This window comes from Lonchura striata, chromosome 1 (genome assembly GCF_046129695.1).
Source record: "Lonchura striata isolate bLonStr1 chromosome 1, bLonStr1.mat, whole genome shotgun sequence".
NCBI classification, from domain to species: domain Eukaryota; kingdom Metazoa; phylum Chordata; class Aves; order Passeriformes; family Estrildidae; genus Lonchura; species Lonchura striata.
In genome coordinates this window covers 53956023-53969168 of record NC_134603.1, presented here as the reverse complement: position 1 = coordinate 53969168, position 13146 = coordinate 53956023, and positions in this window count along the sequence as shown.

The window sequence follows — 13146 nt, the reverse complement described above, 5'->3', positions numbered from 1 at the left end:
TCTGAGCAGCACGCTACCAGCTACAGCTTCCACACCTGTCTCACGTCCAGTAAGCTCTGAGCAGGGACACCCAGCTGCCCATACCCATCCACTTATGTCACATGCAGAAGGCACACACATCTTGACAATGTAATAAAACGGTGTCATTGTGGGATTAGCGTCTGTCTGTCTTTGAAAATAAGCTCCCTTGGCTTTGCTTCAGAATTAACACAGCAGCAGGGAGCCTTTGCACTGCCACAGGGTTGATAAGCACAATTGCATGCCACTGGCATGACCTACTTACTAAATGGACAATACACAAACACAAGCACTCCCACTTCATTTGCACTTTGTGAAAGTAATTAAGGCAATGTATATAAATGCAGGCTAAAGATTTAGTCACCCTAAAGATATAATAAGGGTCTGTAACAACAGATATCTTTGAAAAGAAGTGAGGATCTACAAAGCATTGATGATATTTTTTAGGAGTCTAAATATATATTAAGGAGACTTTGATCATACACAGTCATTATCTTTACTTAGCTTTCATTACAAGCAATAAAAGCAGTGCTGAGGAACTAAAGAGAAAGTATTTTCCTCTCCTTTCAGACTGACTGGAAGTTTGACTGAAGTCAAACTTCCTTCAGTGACTGGGAGGGATAAGTTGGAGCCATGTCCCCATCTCCTTCCTGCACAGTGTGAACCACCTCCACATGGTCTCCACTGCACCAGAACTATTAATATTAATAAGCTGAAGCATATTAAAACATGAGCACCTCCTAAAGACTTATAATCCTGAGATCTCTTGCTCCTTGGCAAGAGATCTGATCAAACATCAATACAATTTTGAATCTACAAATACATAGGCTGCCTGTAAGGACACAAAAAATGGTGTTAATAACAACAATAATATGGAAACAAGAAGCCTGCATTCCACTTCAGAAATATGTGTCATATGTAGGATAAAATACAAAGATAAAAAAAATCTTTATTATAGTAACCGTAATATTTCTTTGATTTTAAATGTAAATATCAGAAAGAAGAAAAAATTGTTTTAGCATAATTTAAAAGCTTTCCTGATAATGATCAGTTCTATAAAACAGAGCTAACTCACCCAGTACCAATAATAAAAATAAATAGGCAGAGTCTGTCAAAATGAGATCACCCCTTGCTGTGTCACAGGAAGGCTTTTAGTGATACTGTTGAAAGTGTACTCAGAATAGAAGCTTTCAAATAAAGAAACAGAATTTATGAAGTGTTCAGTGAGAATTTGGTCTCTCAAAGGCCTTGTGCATTGCTATTTATATTCATGGATTTGAGGTATTATATCATCTGGGGCTCGCTTCAAATAATTAACTTCATCCTACCTGTTTGCTGAATTTCATATTTCACCTTGTCTTTCAGAACACAAACCCAATGAAACAGGTCCTGTCATATTAATACATTTGTTTAGTACATACTTCCCAAGGGTCCTTTATTGAAAGTCATGTAAGCAACAGTGATTTGCATTGCGTTTTCTGATACTCAAATCCAAGACTGTTCCCTAGCAAACCTGGAACTAAATTACTAAGACTACAGAGAGAGAAACAAGGTACTAATACCTATCCGAACCACAAAAAAAAACAAAAGTCACATCCCTGTTGGAGTGAAGGAACTCTGCTTTTCACAAGGAGCACTCTCCCTTTTACAGGAAACAATTTACCAATCACATTGAAGCATTTTCAATGGCAAAGCAAACACGATCAAACACCAGAAATCCTTAATCTTAGTAGAAAATCTGAAGCCCTTAGGCAAAAGTAGTTAAAAAGAACAGTTCCCTTGGATGGTGGTGTGCAGGCATTTAGGGAGCCACCCAGACACAGAGGAAGGTTTTTCTACAAACTAACCTTAGTCTAGGGTGGCCACTGTCTTTCCATGGACTCCATCTGCAGTCAGCAGAGAAGAGAGAGATTCCCTCAAAATGGCAAACAAGAGCCACAGCCAAATTTAACTTCTCTGAATTGCTCTCCTGAGGGATTTTTTCTCTTCTCAATGACATTAGAGCTTTTAGAGGCATTTTATTAGCCCCAGGTAAAAGGAGAATACTCAACTGAACAAGAAGCAATGGGACAATAAATTTGGAGTTTTGTTTCCCTCATTTGATGCCTTTGTTAATTCTGTTAAACAACATAAGCAGGAAACAAGAGGAGTAGCTTAAGTCTACAGTACACTTGTAATTTTCCATTCTAAAACCTGTTCTATTTTCCTCAACCTGTAAAAATTGGGGTTTTTTCATTTGTTGTGGAAATCAGAATTTTAAATAAGCCTTTACTTCTTTTGGTATATCAAAATTAATAAAAGGATAGAATGGTCTTATTTAAAAGAATACACCTTTATACTAGACACTTAAAATGTTAAATGATCTCTTAAAATTCTTTAGCTTATTTCTAGTTCATTAAATGAACCCTAATTTCCTGCAAATAGCAACCCAACATGACACAGTATGCACTGCTGCAGGAATCCCTCTTGTATTCAAGGCACCAGATAGATTAGTCAGTTGTACTTCAGGACCAAAAAGATTGTTTCCTAACTGAGAAGCCAGACTCAGACAAACGAGACTGCTTAAAAATCTTCTGATGCCCTTTGCAGATAGCAGCAAACAGTAGATATTTGAAAAGTGGGGAGTCTGCAGGTGAAAAAGAACCTCCTAATGAGACTTGCCATCCTGTAACAAGAAAGCCATTTCTGATTAAACCATTCTTCTTTGCTCTAAATAGAATGGCCTGAATTTCCTACATACAAGGTATACTTTACTTATCAATATGCATGGATTCACTATTAAAACTAATGGAAGTTAAATGCATCAGTTCCTGACTATTACTATTAAAACACACCTGACTTGTAGCCATGATTAGCATTAACATTAGACTTGCTTCATTGTCTTCAGCAGTCAATTGTTAGTAATTTTAAATGTCAATAATAATTTTTCACCTTCTCTAAAAGACAGCTGTTAGGAGACAGGGAGTTTTCATACCTCAACAAGTCATAAAGCAGAACTAGTCCTGAACACTGTCTGCTACAGCAGAGAGACCTGGGATGTCTCTCTTCAAAACATGGGATGCTGTAATGTTGATGAGCAGTTTATCAAAAGTATGTGAGCATTTCCAGGAGCAGGGTGATTGGAGGTGGGACTGGAATATGTGTATGTCTTCATGAGATGAAAATTTTCATGGATTAGTAAAAGAAGGGTGTTTAGAAACTTTAGGTGCTTATTAATATTTTAGAAGTGACTAATATTGTGATTCATCTATTCTCCAGTTAATCACATTTTGTCAATAAATTAATAAACTGCTTCAAACCTGATTTGATTTAAACTGCATGAGTTGAGAAGGATTTTCCCTTTAACCATAAATAGTGGATAAATATACCAAAGTGAGTCATGGACTCAGTTTAACAACCAGGTCAAATCACACTGATTATTCTGAGTATTCAGTTTGTGATCCATTCTAAGGAAGAAGTGTGTTCAACCTGAGCAATGTTAACACTGAGAGATAATTGGAGGTCAGAGGTTTTGCCACCACACACCCAAAACTTGTCCTTTTCACCTTTGATTGGAGGGTGCAAATGTGACCTCAACTAAGCACACACTGCTTTTGCATATGGCCATTTCTTTGAGTCATTAGCCTTTAATATTTGGGTCTCTCACATCTTTTTTGACCTGCTGGCCACACTCTTCTGATGTACCTCAGGATGCCATTGCTCTACTGGATACAAGGTCACAATGCCAGCTCATGGTCAACTGGTCATCCCCCAAAATTCAGAGCTTCTCTCTAGAAGCTGAGCCCCAACCTGTGCTGGCACTTGGGTTATTCCTCCTCAGGTGCAGGACCCTGCACCTGCCCTTTTTGAACCTCATTAGGATTCTCTTCAGTGTCTGTTCCATTGTAAAATTATTTTGTTTCCTTACAAATTCAAGCATGTGCATCACCTGCTTCTGAGATTTTGCAAAGCACATGACTTCTTAAAAAAAAAAAAATCAGTCATTAAAAAAGACTTTTTTCTTTAAATGAAATGTATTAGAAGTTACAAAAGGAAAACATAATTTTTATTATCTTTTAGCTGTAGCCCAGAGACAGATTTTTCTCTTCATAAAGTAGAAAATTGAATTATTCTGAGCACTTTCTCTTTCCTTCTCTTTCCTCTCAACTTTCAACAAGCAATGGAGCAATCATTTAAAAAACCTGCAGTCTACAAAGATGAAAAAGAAAGATGTTGTGTAAAACTAAGAGGAAGGTTTAATAAAAACATTGCTTATACCTTTTTCTTTTTTCTCTTTTTTTTCTTTCAAGCCAGAGACACTCATCCAGTAATAGAATCTGGAAACAAAACACAAATCCAATCCAAGAGGCAGAAATTGTAGTGATGTTAAAGTCTGATGTTCATGATGCCTCTCAGTTAGTGAATGGCAGCAGAGCAGTGGCAACTACACAGCAAGAAATATCATACAAGGAACTATTTTTTAGTGAAAGGCTTCTTCAGTGTGTGATATATAAATATAACTATAAGCGCCCTCGTTTGGAATAAATATTTAAACATTCTATTAAAAAAAAAGGAAAAGAAATACACATTGAGGCCCCATTACCATGATTTGTTTTTAAAGCTAAGATTATGTATCACTAAGCTGGCAAAATGCAACCCTGAGAAAATGTTGCTGGGGCGATTCTGTCCTCTTCTGCTTTCTCTTCTTTTTATGTAGCACTGCTTTTTAACTCTTGACATTTTCTGTCAGCTCTGATTCATAGCAAATACATACATAGTCACATTTGAAAAAAAAGGCATATTGGTGCATAAGATGCAAGTGATAGAGGGATGAAATTCTGTGTTGTTCAAATCCCCATAACTTAATTGCTTTCGACAGAATTTCATCACTTTGCCCCTGCTAAAAATCTGGCCTCACAGTTTTAATAAAGTGGAGTCAGAGCAAAAAAATTCTGAGAAAGAATAAAAAAGTTGTACTGGAGCAGCCTCAGCAATAGTTACCATAACCTTAAATGAAAAGGAACTTGATTCTCTCATTTACTGAAAGTGAGGGAGGAGGGAAGGGAGGAGGAGCAAGGGATGTGCTTTCTGTATCTATAGGAAGGGTAGTTCAGTGTACAGGCAGACGCTGTTATTTCCACACTCTTGGACTCAGCCCTGCTTTGTGCTGCAGAAATGTAGCATAGTAAGTAAATTTGTGCATCAAACCTAAAATTTAGCCAAAATTTATCCTCTAATCTTAGTTACCTACTCCCTCTTCTGTCCTTCTAGCCCCATTCTCTGGCACCCAGCTTCCCTGTGCAGCAGCTGGGCAGAGGCAGGACTCGCACCCCAAGCAGCCAAGACAACAGAGCAGCAAACCTGTTCTGCTCTTTTCTGGCCTCCGAAGGGATGCCACTCTGCACTGTGATCAGAGCATTCAACCCTTCCTAAGACAGATTTTCTTTTTCCTAATTCTTTTCTCTTAAAATACAGGTAGCAGAGGAAAAATACAACCCCAGGTCGCACGACACAGTCACATGGAGGAAATATTTAGTGCATTTCTTTTTATGTCCTGAAACTGGGAGACTTGATTTCATTCTGTTTGTATTTGTATTTTTTCTTACCAGTAGATCCAGATATCTATTTTTGAAGATGCAACAGGGAAAAATCAGAGCTCATGTCCAATAGTTCTTCAGATAAGGATGTGCTAAAGTGCAGAAAGAAAACCTAGTGAGTCACCAGTCTAGAAAACAGAAATAGTGTGAAGAAATAATTGAAGGGCATCAGGATCACAGGATGGGATCTTCTTTTTATCCACTGAGTGTCTACAAACAGTCATGTAAAATTTGTGCCTCCTATAGATATTACAATGTATTTTTGACCATTTTGTGAAGCTATCTGCCCTGTTAGCTAAATTCCAAACATCTTTGCACACAACTTTAAATGAGCCTAAATCAGTTTAAGTGAAAAGCCTGAAAAGCTTTTGATCAGTTCAGTATATGAGTTGCAAAGATGACATTAGGCTCCTTCCTTCAAAGCCTTAATTTGATATGTTACAGGTACCACAGAGAAATCAGCAATTAAAACTAAAGCTGATACCTTCAATATGAGAGGGGAGAAAACCTAAATACCGTCTGAACTGCACTGTTTTCTTGAAAATGAAAAATAAGACACTGCAGGTTTGCTTTCTTTGCTCTTTGAAGTTGTGTATCTTCTTTAAAAAATTAGAAAACCTCCCATTATCCTCTGAACAAAAGTGAGTACTGGCCTCAAATCCACTTTATTTTCCTGAGAGCAGATATGATTATACGGATAAATCCAGTTGTGAACTTAATAAGCTTTGGCAGAAAAGGGACTGAAGGAAGGTGAGTAACAGAACAAGCCAAGAAAAATACCCAAATTAACCTTCAACCCTTTCAGTGACATCTAAAGATGCTAAAGGAAGGTTTGTGAGTTAATTTCTCAAGGATGTAGATCTCTATTAGTGTAAGCAGCAAGTGGAAAATTACAAAGTAATATAAAATATACTGTGGAGTGAACATTTTGGAGAACATTTCATAGAAACTCTTTTTTGACCTCTCTTTAAGCCATAGTTTGTAGTTCAGCTATTTTGTTATCTACTTTGAGAAGCATATGTTCTGTGGAGCCCACTGGACTGAAATAAGTTGAGCAAAGTGGGAATCAGCTTGTCCATTCCCAAAAGTCATTTTAAGGGGATGTTACTGTGGAAAAAATTGGCCTAACCACATTAACACCCACATTCCTGGAATATTGAGGGACAAAGTCCAAAAGAAGTGTAAGGTAGAAAACAGGAGAGAAACATGACATCTAGAAAAATGCAGTCTTTTCTGTGCTTCTCAGAGGGTACTTAATGGCCAGAAATTACTCTTTGGGCCACTGCTGTTCTAAAATAATGAATGTTCTCACTTATAGGATAATTTCATCTATTGTTTCTGATTGGATTGTAATTCAAAGAGAGATTACTTAAGGTACCTCATTATTTGGTGATGCTGTCTATCTCCAATTAGCCATGCTCATCTTTGGAAATAGACACCACCATTTACCAGCAGCAGTTTGGGGAATATTTGCATTATAATGTTTCTCACATATACTGTATACAATCATTGTCAAAATAGCCAGGAGGAAAAATATACATTAACTTAGTGAAATAATCTATTAAAAAATGGTGTACTCTGTCTGCTTGCCAACTGCTTTATACCCACCGGTACTTGTTTTGAATGCTATAAACAAAATAATATCAGTGCAGAGCAGATAGAAGTATGGAGAAAGCAGAAATCAGTGTCATCAGAGCTTACAGTAGGTTTTTCTTTCATTACAATTATGAGTTGGGGAATCACACTTTATCTGAGCAGGTCTGGGGCAAAGGGTTAGGGAAAGATCCAACCATGATGGAAAGCATTCAGTATGTTCACCTGGAGATAATTCACAGCAGCAACCCTAGTGAGAAAACCAAAAGACAAAAGACAGGTGGGGAAAAAAACAACCCTTAAGCAGGTTGCAAAGCCTTTGATTGCCATTGCCTGAGGTGCCTGTGCAGAGTGGGCTCTTCCCAGCAAGGTTACTCTGCCTCTTTCTGGATTCATGAGTTTGCATGGTCACCTCCTGGTGTAAGGACCAAAGGAGGCCTGGCAGCTGGGAGCATCACAAGGGAGCAAGAGGAGGAAATAAACAATTCTAGGGATTTACTGTTGTCATTAGTCTGAGCTTGTAGGGACTGAGGGCATCACCTCTCCAGCCTTTCACTCAGCAGAGGCTGACACCAGATCTGTCAGACCTGCCATGGCAACAGTCCCATCTGACAGCTCTGGACCACTGGGACACGCTGTGCAGTCGAAGTGAGATCATAGAGAAATAAGTAGGTTTTAGGCTTTGTTTTCTTCCACAGATATGTGCCAGGCTTCCAGGTCCCAGACTATTGCAATAATAGGAAGGAACTTTGTGAGGATGGTGAGGTGAAGGTGCAATTGTCCTTTTCCTACAGTTAATCCACCTGTATCAGTACTGTCTTCCATCCTCTTCCAATGAGCATCTGCAGTGTCAGCAGGTGCCTCTATGGTAATGGGTTCAATTTCCAGTGGCTGTGCCTTTGAACTGCTTGCTTTCTTCTGTGTTAAGGTGATTATTGTTGCCATAGCTACCACAGACCGCTATGAAACCTTTGAAGAATGTAACCATATCAAGCCAAGGTGCTCCCATCACATGCTCAATATATACAGAAATTCCATGAGTGTTCCCACAGGGTTTCACTAGCCAGGTTCTTTCCCCAGGGAAGCATAACCCTGGCAAATAAGGGATATATGAGCATGAATAGAGCTGTGTGTTTTTCCAAAGATCATTGGAGTTTCCCCTGCTTCCTTTCTCACAATGTGTGCCAAGGACACATCAGAAATGTGCATCAGCTGAGTGGTTGACCTGGATTTCCCAAGCACTTAAGTGATGTTCTCTGCTTTTACTAAGCAATTTGCTTGTGCTGCAATCAGTGCTGAGCTTAGGGCCATTTTTCTCTGGTTTCTGTTGCAGCTTTGCACCAATCTTCATTGAGGCTTCTTGGGCAACAGTGACAACAAAACCTACTTGGAGCACTTGATTTGTCAGTGGGTTGAACATTTTGTTCTAATGCCATTCCTATGATGTGTGACACGGGGACACAACAAAGAAACAGGGGAGGTTGTAGGTAAATAATCAGTCCATCTTTGTCCCAGAAAGAAACAAATAACTTTCAACAAACTGAGTAAAAAAACAATCCCTCATGTTATCATCTCTGTCTCTATCGCTCATTTGATCCAAATCAACACCTCTACAGGGGTTCTACCATATGCTTGCAAATGTGCTGGAATTTTGTATTAAAAGCTATCATCTCTATTGACAAAATCATGTAATAACATAACAAGAAGCTCATGAATTTGTGAAGCTCAGAAATCATCACAATGTAAGACACTACTGCATCTATATTTATAAGCACTCAAACCACTCTTGCCAGTATGCTTCCACTCTTGCTTCAACCACCTCTTCCCTGGAGAGGCAGCTCTTCCCTCTCTTGCATCAATTTCACAAGCTGTAAATAATGGGAATTACATTTCTTCCCCATTGCAGTAAAGGTCTTAAAGAGCTACAAAAGAAAAATTTGTATTAATGGAGGCTGTTACTTCCATATGAAAATATTAAAATAAATTGCTCCTTATTTATGAGGGTTCCATTTCTTGTCAAAACCCCAAATTTTTGCATCCCACATAATATTGTGTCCTGGTTTGGAAATTATATCTTTTATATGATATATTTTCCACTGAAGAAGCCATAAACCCTAATTGATTCCTGGCTCCAGTGAATAAAATCAGGTTGGGTCAGTGTAGGAAACAATAAGAGTGTAGTGTAGTTGAGATCAATACAGCTTGCTTCTGAGATCCACAACCAATCTTTCTGCTACATACACTGATAAATAGACAGCACTGCCCCTCAGCTACACACCATTAGCTATGCTTTTCCTCAAAGTGTCAGAAAGTAAGTGGTATACCTAGCATTAGATCAAAAACAACAAGAAGGTTTTGTCATTCTGCTGGGGACACTTGGCTGGCATCTGCAGCAGTTGTAAATGCTATTAGTAGCTCATTTATCTTGATTATTATTCTTCACACAAGTCAGCATGGCTTTGCAAGTATTTGTAAAAGCAGCAACAAGATGAATTTTAAATTTCAAATGTTCCACTCTCAAAAAATAAAACAGCTTGAAAAGAAATTAGATTTACTGCAAACAAAATAAATATACTAAAGTAACAACACTGAGGTTAAAGTATTATAGTATGACATCAAAATCCTGAACTGTGCTTTCAAAAACATAGTAAAGTATATTTTCAGATGTTAATCTTTTAAAACTACATTGGCATTTTTCCTACAAAAAAAAGTGGGAGTGAAATAACCAAGTTACAGATACTGTGTTCTTTTTTTAGATTTCTAAAATCTTCTCAAGGCATCTAAGGCATAGTCATTAGCTTCACAATAAGATAACTGAAAAGAAATTCAGTTCACCTTCATAAAATAAGAAAAAGAGTTCAAAGATCAGAAATGTAATGGCAAGTCCTTCAAAGGACGCATATATGAGGCTGTATATACCGATAGCTTACTAGAGACTTGGCTTCCCCTCCTTTTCCCATTCTCTCTTTGATCTCAAGCTAAACATCAGAACCCAGCTTTTAAAAAGACTTCAAGTGCCTTTCATATTCTCTCAGCTGCCTGAGGAGCAACAACTCCCGCATCTTACATGAAAGAATTTATTTCTCCCTAAAAATAACTTTAGTTTCAAATGCCCCCTGCAAAGAGGTTGAAATAATTTATCCTCGACTCTGTGAAGACAAAAGAAGAAAATTGCATGGGTAAGCCTTTACCTACAGCAGGGAAAAAGGCAGAGAAGTCATTACAGATCTGGCTGGAGCAGTAATGGAATATTTCCTGCTTGTCACTTCTGTAAGAAGGAAGCACAGTTCAGATGTGGCAACCTTTGGGCCCCTCGCACACAGATCATTAACATCAGCCATGCTGGCTGAGTTGTTATTAGGTATAATCTAGAAACTCTTACCCTTCAGGTGTTTTCTGGGTTTCCCCCTCCCTTACTTCCTATAAATGTTGAGAGCTCTGGGACTTTTTGCTCATTTAAACTATTAATTATCTTTGCTTCTCAGCTAACATTGCTCTGGATCAGGTACACAGCATAAATTTTGCTTTCAATATTAATTTAACAGGCAAGGTCTAGAGGTTCCACTGCTCACAGACAAACTCTGCTCATTCTTTTTTTTGTCATGTCACTAGTCAGGATAGGGAACACCTACAGGAAACACCGACAGTGATGAACAAACCTCCAAGCCCAAATTCAGATCAATTACCCTGTCAAGGTTTGTGACCTCATGTGCAATAGAGCTGCTTTTTGGATTTCAGGACTGTTAGATGCATGAGAGATTTCACCATTGATATGTGGCCTGGTAGACTAAGAAAATACCATCTCTCCCATTACTTATATATTCCATTACATCAGAATGTCTGGTGACAACCACATAAAAAGTACTGGCATTACAGGCAGTACAGAGCTTTCAATTGCAGTTTCAGAGCTTTTGGTATATTTTACCTCAAAAGGTCTCTTCATTTAGAAATCAATAGGCTTTTGTGCAGAGGCCTGAGTGTCTTGATGCTGTGAAATTTCTTGCTAAATAGCAAGCAATAAGACAAAACTCATAAACAGTTACATTATGCAATTTTTAAATATTTAAAACTGAGAGAGATCCAGATTTTGTCATGATTGATGCTGCAAATATGAGGATATGCAAAATGTTTTGACATTTCTAGCTTAAGCTCCATTACATATCCTGTGTGCTTTCTCTCAGAGGTGCATTTTGGCATGAAAGGTTCTCTTCCCAGCCAGGAGCCAGATGGACCACTCCATGAGCCTTCACACTGTAAATAAAGTTTGGCCCTGAAAACACTAATGATTTGTAATAGGGACGCTGTTGGAGGAACAGATAATATTTAAAAAAAAAAAAAAGGTAAACATTAGTTTTAAGCTGTGATTTTATTAGAAGCTTAGGTTGTCCTTTTACTTGCACATGAAAAATATTTTACATGAGCAGGTAATATGGTTTACATGCACCACTACTAGACTCTGTGTCTGAGGACTTGCTAAACTCTTGTCGGTGTAGCAGCACAGAGAGCAGGTTTACATGTGAGAAAAAGCTCACTTGGAAACTCACACTAGCTGGGCCTGGCTTGATCTTGGCCTTCTTGTAGCACAAGCATGAAACATCTGCACTGCTAAAGGAAGCACAAGGTCCAGCCCAAGGCACATCCCAGAGTGGAAAGGAAGTGAAACCTTCTAGGCTCTAGATTTTGTGCCAACTGACCTACCTGGCACAATTTTGAATGTTAGCAGTAGACTATGACTGCTTGTCTAAGACTGAAGAGTAGAACAGATTGGTACCACAGAGAAGTGGGGATTAGGAGGACCTCAAACAACCTTTGGGTAGCATTATCTTGACTGTGATTCATGCACCTACAGAGACCCAGAAAGAAACAGAAGATTGTAACTTTCTTCCCCCTATTGCAAATTTAAGACAGTGACTCCAACCCAATCTTAAAGTTCACTTGAGCCTGACAAGAAAGCTGCCACAAGTTTATCTGTAGCATTTAAGATTCTCAGATTTTATTACTTTCATCTGTAACAGATGTAAAGAGCGGACAATGCTAAAACTGCTACACAATCTAATTCAGCATAAGTAGCTTGCTGTCAAAATGTAGCTTTGATATTCAGAAAAAAATTCAGTATTCTTATCTTTTTTTAGCATTTATGAGGAATTTTTAGACATGCAGGTCCCACATAATGAAAAATATAATTAATAATACCTTTTCTTAAGTATAGGGAGGCAATCTTTAACAACAAATGTTCCAAACTCACACTCATTACCGAAACTTCACTATCTGTCTAGTAATTGATTTTGCAATGTGATCATAAAAGATTACATGCTTTAAAGGTTCCCATGCTTTAAAGATGAGCATTCTACTTTACCAGACAAGAACTTGTTCAAGAAGGTCTTCATTAGTTACATGCAATATGTTTATGATGGATTCCATGTAGCATGGACATATGCACAGTAGCAAATTGTCTTGATACTGGTGGCTTTGACAATAATTTTAACAAAATCAGAAAACTGTTTACAGTACTCAAATGCTGGTGGTTTTTTTTCCTTTTAATTACTTCAGCTTCCCATTTCTTCTAAAAATAATGGGATGCTTAAAGCATAAATATAGAGGTTTTAATGTGTCTCTCACTGCTGTTCAGAATAAAATTCTTTCACAGAGTCCTACAGCCAATTTCAGACCTATGAGGAAGCAACTCAATACCACTAAAGCCAACTGCATGACCACATTGGGAGTGGATATAGCCCTTCTAGATGAACACTGGGGATCTTCTGGAAAGATGGTTAACTTGTGAAAACTGCCTCCTCATTAAGCAGATAACTGTGACATCAGTAGCTGATTTGCCCAGGTCCTCCACAAAAGAGATCTGTGAGGAAGGACAAGGGGAGGAAATCGCCTCAGCTCAGGCAGCAGGCTGCAGTGAGCACAGTCCTTGCTGTGTTTGATCCTTCCTTTTTTATAAACCCTCTCT